Here is a 13,697-nt window from a genome sequence, read left to right on the forward strand (position 1 = left end):
ATATCTACAGAGTAGTCCCCACTCTCTGAAACTAGAGAATGCTCGTGCAGCAAGGAAGACTCAGCACAGTTAAATTTTTTTTAAAAAGGACCTTCCAGAGAAACCAGTGAGGGCATAGGGGAATCAGGACAGGAAAAGGATGAAACTAGCCTGAGTGTGATTGCATGCAAGTCTTGGGGAGGGAAGCTGCAGCCTGTTTTCACAGGGAACTCTGGAACATAAGTTTGCCTCAAAAGTATCCCAACCCAAGGCTAGAGAGCTGGGATTTCACACTCCCACAAGCACCTACATCTCAGCCTTCAACTAACCTGGTGTCTATGAGGCCCTGCATTAGGTCCTCCAAAAATAAGTCAAAGGGGCCCATTAGAAGCCAAAGCACACCAAAGCCAGGGAAACACAATCTCAGATAATGCTGAGGTGTCCTCCACCTGCTCTGCCCTCTCCAGCATCACATCAGGAATCCCAGGAGGGGAAAGAGCCCCTTTTGGTAGCTGGATGTAATATTTCCTTTTTTATAAATTTAATTTTTATTTTGTATGGAGTATAGTTGATTTCTGCTTGCCAGTGCAGGAGATGTAAAAGATGTGGGTTTGATCCTTGGGTCCAGAAAATCCCCTGGAAGAGGAACTGGCAACCCACTCCTGGAAAATTCCATGGATGTAGAAGTCTGGCAGCCTACAGTCCATGGGGTCACAAAGAGGTAGAAAGGACTTAGTGACTGAGCATGCATGCATAGTTTATTTGCAATATTGTATTAGTTTCAGCTCTATAGGGATGTGATTCCATTATACATATATAGGTATCCATTCTTTCTTATATTCTTTTCCCATATAGGTTATTAAAGAACATTGAGTAGGGTTCCCTGGGCTGTACTGTAGGTCCTCCTTGATTATTTATTTTATATTTAGTAGTGTGTATATGCAGATAAGGCAATGGCAACCCACTCCAGTACTCTTGTCTGGAAAATCCCATGGACGGAGGAGCCTTGTAGGCTGCAGTCCATGGGGTCACTAGGAGTCGGACACGACTGAGCGACTTCACTTTTACTTTTCACTTTCATGCATTGGAGAAGGAAATGGCAACCCACTCCAGTGTTCTTGCCCGGAGAATCCCAGGGTCGGGGGAGCCTGGTGGGCTGCCATCTATGGAGTTGCACAGAGTTGGACATGACTGAAGTGACTTAGCAGCAGCAGCAGCAGCAGTGTGTATATGTTAATCCCAAACTCTTGGTTTATCACTCTCCTCCTACCTTTCCATTGGTAACCATATGGAAGACTGGGAATTTTTTTTTTCTTTTTTTATTGAAGGATAATTGCTTTACAGAATTTTGTTGTTTTTGGTCAAACCTCAACATGAATCAGTCATAGGTATACATATATCCCTTCCCTTTTGAACCTCCCTCCCATCTCCCACCCCATCTCACCCCTCTGGATTGATACAGAGCCCCTATTTGAGTTTCCTGAGATGGTAAATTCGTGTTGTCTGTCTATTTTACATATGGTAATGTAAATTTCCATGTTACTCTTTCCATACATCTCACCCTCTCCTCCCCTCTTCCCAGGTCCATAAGTCTATTTTCTATGTCTGTTTCTGCTTTGTAAATAAATTCTTCATTATCATTTTTCGAGGTTCCGTATATATGTGTTAGAATACAATATTTGTCTTTCTCTTTTTAACTCACTTCACTCTGTATAACAGATTCTAGGTTCATCCACCTCACTAGAACTGACTCCTTTTTTATGGCTGAGTAATATTCCATTGTGTATATGTGCCACAGCTTCTTTGTCCATTCATCTGTTGATGGACATCTAGGTTGCTTCCATGTTCTAGCTATTGTAAATAGTGCTTTAATGAACAATGGGATACATGAGTGTTTTTCAATTTTGGTTTCCTCAGGGTATATGCCTGGGAGTGGGATTGCTGGGTCATATGGTGATTTTATTCTTAGTTTTTTAAGGAACCTCCATACCACCTTCCATAGTGACTGTATCAGTTTACATTCCCACCAACAGTGCAAGGGCATTCCCTTTTCTCCACATCCTCTCCAGCATTTACTGTTTGTAGACTTTTTGATGATGGCCATTTGACTGGTGTGAGGTGATATCTCATTGTAGTTTTGATTTGCATTTCTCTAATAATGAGTGATGTTGAGCATCTTTTCATGTGTTTGTTAGCCATATGTATATCTTCTTTGGAGAAATGTCTGTTTAGGTCTTTTTTTCCTCACTTATTGATTGAATTGTTTGTTTTTCTGGCATTGAGTTGTATGAGCTGCTTGTGTATTTTGTAAATCAATCCTTTGTCAGCTGTTTCCTTTGCTATTATCTTATCCCATTCTGAGGGTTGTCTTTTCACCTTGCTTATAGTTTCCTTTGCTGTGCAAAAGCTTGAAGTTTAATCAGGTGCCACTAATTTATTTTGTTTTTATTTCCATTACTCTAGGAGGCGGGTCAAAGAGGATCTTGCTTTAATTTATGTCGTTGAGTGTTCTGCCTATGTTTTCCTCTAAGAGTTTTATGTTTCTGGTCTTACATTTAGGTCTTTAATACATTTTGAATTTATCTTTGTGTATGGTGTTAGGAAGTGTTCTAATTGCATTCTTTACATGTAGCTGTCCAGTTTTCCCAGAACAATTTATTGAAGAGGCTGTCTTTGCCCCATTGTATATTTTTGCCTCCTTTGTCAACAATAAGGTACCCATAGGTGCACCGGTTTATTTCTGGGCTTTCTGTCTTGTTCCATTGGTCTATATTTATGTTTTTGTGCCAGTACCATATATGGTACTGTACATATATGGTACAATTGTCTTGATGACTGTAGCTTTGTAGTATAACCTAAAGTCAGGAAGGTTGATTCCTTCAGCTCCATTCTTCATTCTCAAGACTGCTTTGGCTATTCAGGGTCTTTTGAATTTCCATATGAATTGTGAAATTTTTTGTTCTAGTTCTGTGAAAAATGCCATTGGTAATTTGATAGGGATTGCATTGAATCTGTAGATTGCATTTGTTAGTATAGTTATTTTCACAATATTGATTCTTCCTACTCAGGAACATGGAATATCTCTCCATCTGTTTATGTCATCTTTGATTCCTTTCATCAGTGTCTTATAATTTTCTGTGTGTAGTTCTTCTGTCTCCTTAGGTAAGTTTATTCCTCGATATTTAATTCTTTTTGTTGCAATGGTGAATGCGATTGATTCCTTAATTTCTCTTTTTGATTTTTCACTGTTAGTATATAGAAATGCAAGTGATTTCTGTGTACTGATTTTGTATCCTGCTAAACTTTGCTAAATTCACTGATTAGCTCTAGTAATTTTCTGATACTATCTTCAGGGCTTTCTATGTACAGTATCATGTTATCTGCAAACAGTGAGAGTTTTATTTCTGCTTTATTGATCTGGATTCCTTTAATTTCTTTTCCTTCTCTGATTGCTTTATCTAGGACTTGCAAAACAAGGTTGAATAGCAGTGGAGAAAGTGGACAGGTTTGTCTTGTTCCTGATCTTAGGGGGAATGCTTTCAGTTTTTCACCATTGAGAATAATGTTTGCTGTAGGCTTATCATATATGGCCTTTACTATGTTGAGGTAGGTTCCTTATATGCCCATGTTTTGAAGAGTTTTAATCATAAATGGGTGCTGAATTTTGTCAAAGGCTTTTTATGCATCTATTGAGATTATCATATGATTTTTATTTTTCAATTTGTTAATATGGTGTATCACATTGATTGATTTGAGTATAATGAAGTATCCTTGCATCCCTGGAGTGAACCCAAATTGATCATGGTGTGTGAACATTTTGAAGTGTTGCTGAATCCTGTTTGCTAAAGTTTTGCTAAAATTTTGTAATTGGGTTGAGGATTCTTGCATCTATGTTCATCAGTGATATTGGCCTGTAGTTTTCTTATTTTGTGTTGTCTTTGGTTTTGGTATCAGGGTGATGGTGGCCTTGTAGAATGAGTTTGGAAGTGTTCCTTCCTACACAATTTTTTGAAGAGCTTTAGAAGGATAAGCATTAGCTTTTCTCTAAATGTTTGATATAATTCTCCTGTGAATCCATCTGGTCCTGGGCTTTTGCTTTTTTGGAGATTTTTGATCACAGCTTCAATTTCAATGCTTGTAATTGGGGTTGTTCATGATTTCTATTTCTTCCTGGTTCAGTCTTGGAAGATTGAACTTTTCTAAGAATCTGTCCATTTCTTCCAGGTTATCCATTTTATTGGCATGTAGTTGTTCATAATAGTCTCTTATAATCCTTTGTATTTCTGCATTGTCTGTTTTAACCTCTCCTTTTTCATTTCTGATTTTGTTAAATTGATTCTTCTCTCTTTTTTTCTGGATGAGTCTGGCTAAAGGCTTATCAATTTTGTTTATCTTCTCAAAGAACCAGCTTTTAGTTTTATTAATCTTTACCATTGTTTCTTTCATTTTTTTTTCATTTATTTCTGCTCAGATCTTTATGATTTCTTTCCTTCTACTAATCTTGTGTTTCCTTTTTGTTCTTTTTCCAGTTACTTTAGGTGTAAAATTAGATTGTCTATTCACTGTTTTTCTTGTGATGTAGGATTGTATTGCTATAAACTTCACTCTTAGAACTGCTTTTGCTGCATCCTATAGGTTTTGAGTTGCTGTGTTTTCATTGTCATTTGTTTCTAGGAATTTTTTGGTTTCCCTTTTGATTTCTTCAATAACCTGTTGGGTCTTTAGAAATGCTTTGTTTACTCTCCACGTGTTTGTGTTTCTTATAGTTTTTTTTCCCTTGTAATTGATATCTGGTCTCATAACATTGTGGTCAGAGAAGATGCTTGTATGATTTCAATTTTCTTAAATTTACTGAGGTTTGATTTGTGACCTAAGATGTGGTCTATCCTGAAGAATGTTCCATGTGCACTTGAGAAAAAGGTGTATTCTTCTGCATTTGGATGGAATGTCCTGAAGACATCAATGAAATCCATCTCCTCTAATGTTTCCTTTAATACTTGCGTTTCCTTATTAATTTTCTGTTTTGATGATCTGTCCATTGGTGTGAGTGGGGTGTTAAAGTCTCCCACTATTATTGTGTTACTGTCAATTTCTCCTTTTATGCCTGTTAGTGTTTGTCTTATGTATTGAGGTGCTTCTATGGTGGGTGCATAGATATTTACAATTGTTATGTCTTCCTCTTGAATTGATCCCTCGATCATTATGTAGTGTCCTTCCTTATCTCTTATAATCTTGTTTATTTTAAGGTCTATTTTATCTGATATAAGGATTGCTACTCCAGCTTTCTTTTGCTTCCCACTTTCATGTAATATAATTTTCCATCCTCTCACTTTCAGTCTATAAGTGTCTTGAGGTCTGAAATGGGTTTCTTGCAGACAGCACATATATAGGTATTGTTTTTGTATCTATTCAGCCAGTCTGTGTCTTTTGGTTGGTGCATTTAATCCATTTGCATTTAAAATAATTATTGATATATATGTGCTCCTATTGTTATTTTCTTAATTGTTTTGGGGTTGATTTTGTACATCTTTTTTCTTCTCTTGTATTTCTTGACTATATAAGTCCCTTTAACATTTGTTGTAAAGCTGGTTTGTGGTACTGAATTCTCTGAACTTTCACTTGTCTGAAAAGCTTTTTATTTATCCATCAATTTTGAATGAGATCCTTGCCAGGTACAGTAATCTTGGTTGTAGATTTTTCTTTTTCAGTACAATATCCTGTCATTCCCTTCTGGACTGCAGAGTTTCTCCTGAAAGATCAGCTGTTAAGCATATGGGGTTTCCCTTGTATGTTAATTGTTACTTCTCCCTTGCTGCTTTTAATATTCTTCCTTTGTGTTTAGTCTTTGTTAGTTTGATTAGTATGTGTCTTCGTGTGTTTCTCCTTGGGTTTATATTGTATGGGACTCTTTGTGTCTCTTGGACTTGATAGACTATTTCCTTTTCCATGTTGGGGAAATTTTCAACTATAATCTCTTCAAAAATTTTCTCATACCCTTTCTTTTTCTCTTCTTCTTCTGGGACCCCTATAATTCAAACATTGGTGTGTTTGATATTGTCCCAGAGGTTTCTGAGACTATCCTTAGATCTTTTAATTCTTTTTACTTTATTCTGCTCCTCAAAAGTTATTTCCACCATTTTATCTTCCAACTCACTGATTCGTTCTTCTGCTTCAGATATTCTGCTATTGATTCCTTCTAGAGTATTTTTAATTTCAGTAATTGTGTTGTTTGTATATTTGTTCTTTAATTCTTCTATGTATTGGTTAATTGATTCTTGCATTTTCTCCATTTTGTTTTCAAGGCTTTTGATCATCTTTACTATCATTATTCTGATTTTTTTTTCGGGTAGTTTGCCTATTTTCTCTTTATTTATTTGGACTTCTGTATTTTTACTTTGTTCCTTCATTTTTGTAGTATTTCTCTGTCTTTTCATTATTTATTTTTAACTCATTGTGTTTGAGGTCTCCTTTTTCCAGTCTTCAAGGTTGAATTCTTTCCTCCTTTTTGTTTCTGTCTTCCTAAGGTTGGTACAGTGGTTTGTGTAAGCTTCATATAGGGTGAGACTTGTGCTGAGTCTTTGTTTATTTTTCCTCTGAAGGGAAAGGCTGAGTTAGGTGGTAATCCTGTCCGCTGATGGTTGGGTTTGTATTTTTGTTTTGTTTGTTGTTTATATGAGGCATCCTGCACAGGGTGTTACTGGTGGTTGGGGGATGTTGGGTCTTGCATTCAAGTGGTTTCTTTCATGTGAGTTCTTACTACTTATACTCCCTAGGGTTATTCTTCTGGCAATCTATGGTCTTGGAGTCAGTGCTCCCATTCCAAAGGCTCAGGGCTTGATCTCTGAAGGAGCATTTGTTCTCTTTCTTTCCTTGTTTGATTCCCCTCCATTCTCAGTGAGGTCTTCTGTGACCAGAGGGCCACTGGCACTACCAAACTGCAGGGGCTTGTTGTTGCTGACAGGGTCAAAGGGCAGCTGGTTCAATCCACCACACTTCTTTGTGTTCTCCAAGAACTGATCTCAAATCAGGTCCCATTACAGCTCCCAGCTACCAAAGCACTACTTCTTACAGAGCCGTGGAAAATCTGGAGGTGCCACAGCTTCCAGGCAGGCACCCTACGCCAGGAGATGGTCTTCTGAATTCCCCGCCTGGCACTGTCAGCTTAGGCCTGGCACCCGGGCCCAGGTTGGACTCTCACCCACCCTGTTTGTTTTTAAGAAATCATACTAACGCATATATATGGAAGTTAGAAAGATGGTAACAATAACCCAGTGTACGAGACAGCAAAAGAGACACTGATGTATAGATCAGTCTTATGGACTTTGTGGGAGAGGGAGAGGGTGGGGAGATTTGGGAGAATGGCACTGAAACATGTATAATATCATGTATGAAATGAGTCGCCAGTCCAGGTTCGGTGCACGATACTGGATGCTTGGGGCTGGTGCACTGGGACGACCCAGAGGGAGGGTATGGGGAGGGAGGAGGGAGGAGGGTTCAGGATGGGGAACACAGGTATACCTGTGGCGGATTCATTTCGATATTTGGCAAAACTAATACAATATTGTAAAGTTTAAAAAAAAAATCATTTTTGATGAAGTGGAATGAGCCACCAGCCAGAGGAAGGAGTACTTTCACCCCGGTGGAGAACATTTTAACATTGCATTTAAGTCCTCATTCCCCTAAAACACACACACACACACACACACACATTTTTTAAGAGCAAGAACAGGGACTGGTGTAATTGATAAGTGAAAGTCGCTATGTTGTGTCCGACTCTTTGTGCCATGGACTATACAGTCTTTGGAATTCTCCAGGCCAGAATGCAAGAGTGGGTAGCCTTTCCTTTCTCCAGGGGATCTTCCCAACCCAGGGATCGAACTTAGGTCTTGCACATTGCAGACAGATTCTTTACCAGCTGAGCCACAAGGGAAGCCAGTAATTGATAAAGGGCTCATTATAACAGGCGAGGCTCAGTCTCTAGGTTGGACCACTTTGGTGTTACACTGCAGCCCCCACACTTTAATCTCCATTGATCTTGGCACCTGCTGTGATAAGGCTCCAGGTGGTCAAACACAGGTCCCCAAGCCCTAAGGTGAGCTAGATGTCAGAGGCAACAAACGTGCCTCTTCTCCAGGCAGCAGTCCTGAGGCAGCCCCCAGAGAACCTGGAGGTCAGACAGTCTCCATTCACCCCACTTAGGCATGGAGTCCCACAAAGAAGTACCTTCATTCCACAGCTGGACAGCCCCGTACAGCAATCCCACAGCTTTCAAGAGGCTGACTCAGGGCTCAGACTTGTCTGAATCCCAGTTTCTGTTTTGTCACTAACATCACTTTGTCTACAGCAACCTCAGCCTAGTCCCTAGTCCCTTCTGGCCTTGATTACAGAGATGGAACCAGATGGTCCTTCAAATCATGACATAACCCTGAGGGCAGCTCCCAAGTGCTGAACAAGCTCCTCACATACAGCAGGTGGAACAGACATGAAATTGAACCCAAAATATCTGATCATCTTTGCCATCTACACACTGTCCCTCACCACCTGACACTACCAGGATGGAGTCACTACCCACTGATGTCACTGACTTTCAACATATGACGCAAGGAGGTCAATGCAGAGGTCAGGAGTGAGTCATGCTGCACTCTGGAAAAACTAACAGAACATTCCTTCAAAGAAATATTTTCAAAAGAAAACTTTATGAGCCTAATATCTTGTACCTTTGCATATCTAGAAAAGCACTGACATCATGAACAGAGATATCCACTCCTCATGACTAGCAGCAAGCCTCTTCTAAATGTATTCTTGACTCACATACCCCTTTCCCCAAATCACATGCTTACCGACCTCCCCCCACACACCTCTTAGGCAATGTTCCTCAGATCTATGTGACAGGCTGTCTCCTATATACCACATTTTGTCCCAAACAAAACTTAACTCAGAACACTCACATTGTGCTTTTTTTTTTTTAATTTGACAACTTTATATATAAAACTCTTATAGCACTTACAATGAATCAAAACACCCTACACATATTAACTCATTGGGTTCTGTTATTATCCCCTATTTAAAGGTGGGGAATGTGAGCCACAGACAGAGGAAGTAACTTGTCTCAGGTCACACAACTAGTGGATGGCCAAGCTAGGATTTGAACCCAGGCTATCTGGCTCTAGCACTGTGTTTTCACATGCTGTGCTCTAGGCCCACTCACATTTTATAAGTAGTGTCATATACATTTATCTTTAACTCAAGTTCAGTCTCTCCTCTCCAGGCCAGACAGTACATATACCTTACTCTTTTCCCTCCTCTGTAGAATCTTTTGAGATTTCCAGACTCTTGTGGTGTCAAAAGGAAAATGAAGCGAGGTGATGTCTGTGCAGACACTGTGGTGTCACCATCATATTCCAGCTCCCCCAGTCACATGGTGACATGCCATTGCTCTCTGTCTCTGGGCAAGTCACAGAGGTTCCCCTCCCAAGGCCCGGGTGGAACAAGGGACAGTTCTAGGGGGCCACACCAGCTCCTATAAAGGCCATGTGCTCAGTAATCAGATTATAACACCTGCCAGTCTCTGGTCAGAAGTTCTGCCCCTTCCTGCAGACATGACAGGAGGAGAGCCAGCCTCAGTGTGGACCACCTATCTTAACCCAGAGAGAGCTTCCTCCTTTCCATTCAGGCTCTTACTCCTTTGCCCACTTCCCCTTTTAACTTCATTTAATTTTGCCTTCAAAACGTAATCAGGGAGATGGGAGCTTTCTTCAGTGTAGTTTTAGAATGCCACAAAGCTTTTGACTATGACCCCCTCCTAGCCTTGAGTATTACCTTTTCATTCTTTCTTCCCTAGGCTCTGAGAACTGGAAAGAAATTAACATTCCCAAATATCACACACCTACCTCAGTCTGTGCAAGGTGCTGGCAAATAGCAAAGAACAAGGGTAAGTTAATAACAGAAGCTGTTATCAAATTAAGTGTAATCTGCCTATATTCCATTTAACCTTTTCATTGTTCTACTCTGAAGTTTCATGGAGAGTATAAATGAAGCTTATTTCGTATGTGTGAAAAACTCTTAGAGACTTGAAGTTGGTCATTATGCTTCCACCAAAGTCTTGATTCTGCAATGTAAACAACCCTCCAAAATATCTGTCCACACTCCCACTTTTCAATGAAATGGAAGCTAGTGGCCATGACCTTCTCTAAGTGTCCAAAGGCTTCCCCACCTTGTTTCTACAGCTTCTGGGTTGTCTTAATGTACCTCCTTCTGTTTAACATCTTTAATCTCCTTATGTTTTATCCTTTCTTTCCATTTTTCTCCTCCATTATCCATAGTTTTAACATCTTACACACCTACTCAAAGATATCCACTGCCCACAGGATAAATCCCATGATCTTGAATGTTGGCTTGAAAAGCAAGTCTTCCACCCCCAACTCTGGGACCTGGTCTTGGTTCCTCTTTTCTACACTGTCCTCTGTATCATTGGTGCTGTTGTTCAAGTTTTCAAGTCTTCATCCTAAACTCACCGTGGATTATACTTCCATACTCCCTCATATTTCACTGTGGTCCTACGGCTTGTTTACATCAACATAATGCAGGGAGCAGTGACATGGCTCACTCCCTGCAAATGCTTTAATAGTGTTGACTGAAAAAAAAAAGCACAACCTAAGTTGACAATTATGTTTTATCTGGCAAACTTTCTGAGAACTTCAAGCCTGGGGACAGCCTCTCATAGCTCTAAGGGACCACCCTGAAGAGGTAAAGGAGGAGGCAGGGTATATAGGAGTTTTTGCAACAAAAACCAGATATCAAAGCATCAAAAGATAACTTCATTAAAGACAGATTAAATATATCTAAAGTAAATTTTAGGTATTTTTTAAATGTTTGGGGAGATGCAAGTGTCTGGGCTTATTGAAATCATTATTCTGATATGAACCATAGCAATCTAGGGGAAGTATCCACTTTCTTCTCATCCTGAGTCCCTTCTAGGTACACAATTTGAGGAATAAGTGACTTCAGTAGCTGAGGGCTTTTTGGAGGGCATCCTTTGCCATTCTGAATTCCTTCTGGGTGGACCATTGGGGGCGGATATACTGTGATAGCTGGATGGCTGTAACATCCTTTGTTTACTGATATGTCAGGCAACATTTTTCATTCACAATAGTTAGTGCATGAATTAGTACATGCCCTTCCCCCTGCCACAACAACGAATGGCACTGCAGATGGTGACGCCTCCATCAGTCTGCATCCCCAGGAGATGATTTCTTTAATCAGAGCTCCTGACAACTTGTGATGGACAGAGACTTTTTTTTTGTTGTTCCAACCACATGGCATGTAGGATCTTAGTTCCCCCTCCAGGGTTTGAAGCTCTGCCCCTTGCAGTGGAAGTACAAAATCTTAACCACTGGACCACCAGGGAAGTCTGAAGGCTCATATTGATATTCATTAGGGCTTGTATTGCCCATACTGGCCAGACTGACTGACATATTCTTATGGCTAAGCTTTTCAAATGACTGACAGTCCCCGGAGTCCAGTCAATGCTCGTCCTGCCCTCTTGGAGGGTATTTAATGAGGTCCATTTGCTGAAGATAAATGGATATATTTCTGATACAATTTCCCAGTAGTGTCATTGTCTTGAAACATTTTGCCTGCCAAACCAAACTACAAAGGAATTATTTTGAAGTATCTTATTAATCAAAGAAGACAAAGAAACCACTCAAAGCTCCAACCCAGCTTGAGATGAACAGGGCTACCTGTTAAACTCTTACTTCAGTCAAAGTAAAGATGATAGTATTTTATGACTCCTTCCAGGACTCCCAGGGCCTATTACTGCATTAGATCTATCCAGGCCTGTCCCTTGGGTACAACAAGAGGAGCCTGGCCTGGTCACCAGATGTGTATAAGATGGTGCTCCGTGCCTTAACCCTCATTTGTGCACTTTGTTTAGATTCAGTTTTGGTGGTTCAATCCCAACAGTGGGACTATGACAGCATCTAATAAATGACACATACATATGCCCTTTAACTCAGCAATTCTGCTTCCAGGGATCTACCCAACTGACACTCTGGTGAGAATATAAAATGCCATCTGTACAAGCTATTTACTGCATATTGCTTTTAAAGCAAAAGATCAGAAACTAACCTGAAGTGACATCCACAAGAGAGTGTGGAATAAGGCACAGGGCATCCAGGCACCTGGGCATTATTTGGATGAGGGAGAAGTGGAATGGGTGACATCTTCAGGGTGCACTGTGTATTTAGTTCTTTTAAAAAGGAGGGTCCAAAATAGTTATTATATTTTGTTGTTTCTATGTAAGCATATATGTCTATTTTCATTAAGAAAGAGTAGAAGAATAAGCCAAAAACTACTAAAATGTAATTTATGGGTGAGGGGCAGGGAAGTGAGATTTTTCTTGTTTTATACTTTGATTTGCAACCATGCAAATGTGTTACAGCACCAAAAAATAGATAAATCACATCTGTCAAAATTGAGAACAAAAGTCTAATTGCATCAAGTAGGTGACTAGCTACACATAACAAAACATTACTTAATTGGCTTTAAAATTCAGAATTATGACTCAACATTCAGAGTGGAATATCTTCTAAGGACAAAGACAAACAAAAATACTGCCCATAAAACAAAAGTAAAGGAAACCCAAAAGCAGAAAAGGAAAGAAGTCTGAAACTATATTCAACAACTTATTGTTGCTGATATCGCTTCTGTTATTGTGACAGTATTGTATGTATTTCACAGGTTAAAGCAATTCAGTAATTAAAGCTAATGTTGTTCTGAAATAAGACTTTCAGTGGTTAGAGAAAAGAGGTTCACACATAACATAAAGGAGCTTAAGTAAAACCCTGCTATCTTAAAACTTCTGTTGAAAGCATAAGTTTGTACCAACCAATTACATTCCTTTTTATTTATTTAAGGAAAATATGGCTCTCAACATTGAAAAGCCTAGAAGCAATGACAACTTGATAACTGTAGCTATCCTAGGTCTAACTTGTGCTTTCTAAATGCATTTCCCACCAGAGGATCCATGAATTCTTAAGGAGATGACTGATTTCAGAATTGGGTAAAGAAATGCACTAAATAATCTTGGGAATCTTGACGGTCCAGAAAGTTGAGGGACGTCAAAGACCAGAGGGGACTGGACAGAAAGTTTAGAATTTCATCTTAAGAGGCCAAAAGTGAGAAACTTTTGGCCATTGCCATAATATCAATATTTTGGAAAAAATTAAATGGGTTAAAAAGTCAGATATTTTAAAAGCTAAGAGACAACATCTAATCGGTTACTGTGACAGATTGTTAGGGCATCAACTCACCATTCTGAGCACTGAGAAAGGAAAATAGTTATCAATATTTACGCTGCTTTTGTTTCTATGAAGAATATTTCATGTAACTGCAGGTAAAGAAACCTTTTTTAAAAAAATTAATTTATTTTTTATTGAAGGATAATTGCTTTACAGAATTTTGCTGTTTTCTGTCAAATCTCAACATGAATCAGCCATAGGTATACATATATCCCTTCCTTTTTGAAGCTCCCTTCCATATCCCTCCCCATCCCACTCCTCTAGGTTGATACAGAGCCTCTTTTTGAGTTTCTTGAGCCATACAGCAATTCCCGTTGGCTATCTATTTTACATATGGTAATGTAAGTTTCCATGTTACTCTTTCCATACATCTCACCCTCTCCTCCCCTCTCCCCATGTCCAGCCAAGAATATTGGA

Source organism: Bos mutus, chromosome 22, assembly GCF_027580195.1.
Source record: "Bos mutus isolate GX-2022 chromosome 22, NWIPB_WYAK_1.1, whole genome shotgun sequence".
NCBI lineage: Eukaryota > Metazoa > Chordata > Mammalia > Artiodactyla > Bovidae > Bos > Bos mutus.